The sequence below is a fragment of the Acyrthosiphon pisum genome, chromosome X (assembly GCF_005508785.2).
Source record: "Acyrthosiphon pisum isolate AL4f chromosome X, pea_aphid_22Mar2018_4r6ur, whole genome shotgun sequence".
Taxonomy (NCBI): Eukaryota; Metazoa; Arthropoda; class Insecta; order Hemiptera; family Aphididae; genus Acyrthosiphon; species Acyrthosiphon pisum.
This window is the reverse complement of record NC_042493.1, coordinates 27,473,550-27,474,744: the sequence shown is the minus strand read 5'-3', so window position 1 is coordinate 27,474,744 and position 1,195 is coordinate 27,473,550. Positions and strand designations below refer to the sequence as shown.

The 1,195-nt window shown below is 29.1% G+C and overlaps 1 protein-coding gene across 3 annotated transcripts in view; it reads right to left on the bottom strand.

Moving 5' to 3' along the window:
* Positions 1–1,195, bottom strand: part of LOC100572111 (cytokine receptor-like) — a 19,391-nt gene that overhangs the window by 12,226 nt on the left and 5,970 nt on the right. The window lies entirely within an intron of this gene.

Here is a 1,195-nt window from a genome sequence, read left to right as displayed (position 1 = left end):
TCTTCCTCAAACTACTAAGAAAAATATTCTGCTTTGGAATATACAATTAAAACCGTATGTTGTCATTCAAAAAAGTAAAAAACTTAAAAAATTATAAGGATAAAAAATATTTAAAAATATAATTTTTTAAGAAAAACGTTGTTTTATAAACGAATTGAAAGTATGTTAAAAAATATTTACAAAAAAATTTACACTTTTTGAAATAATGAGTGTTGTTTGTGAACAAAAAGAATCACCCAGTATAAAGATCTTGTCCCTAGATAAGTCACATTAAGAATGTTAGGTACTAGTTTCAATGAGAAATTCTAAAACGATGTTCACAGATTTTTATTAATATCTGTTTAAATATTTCAACTTTAAAAATGATAAGATATTATTGTGATTGACATTTCTCAACCAAAAAATATCAAAGTGTCCACTAAAATGAACGGTTTGAATTCACAATATGTACTTTATGTCTTTAAAAAAATAGCAAATTAAGGTTTCCGCATAAACCTTTTAATATCAGACAAAACTATTAGTGGAATTAGTATTAGATTCAATCAAGAAACACAGAAAATGATTAGGTGTTGGAAATGTATTAGTTATAAGTTTATAACTTTTCTGTAAGTATGAACAGCAATATTGTCTCAGTTGTATCCTCGGCATTTATTCTAAGCTCTTATATGTTGAAAATCAGTAGCGGGTTTAATTTTTCTTTTAGGAGAGGGGGTCCAATATCCTTTTGGTTCAAAAATTCTACTTCCTTAACTATTTCCCCACTTAAACCTATACGCAGAGTATTGTACATGTATCCAATACTCAATAGTCAATTGACAATATAACAATTTGTAGGCCATGACTATAATTTATAAACATTCTGAACTTCTATACAGATTTCTGAGAAAAATTCTTTATAAGTAGTTGGTGATGTCTAGGGAGCCACGGTCCCTATCTCCATCCTCTAAACGCCACGCATGTTGAATACAGAAAATAGAAATTAACCTTGAAACACTCACAGCTAATGCATACAATAAATGAAAAGATATGAAAAACAAATTCATATATTTGGTAAAGTGGATGTAGAATATTCAACCATATATTTTGTAATGTTGTCAATGCATTTAAATTGTTTATGGTAAGTAGCAATGAGATTTTCTTCTTTTCAAGTTATGCAGTAGGTACCAGGCAGGGGCATAGCCAGAGGGGGGGGGGG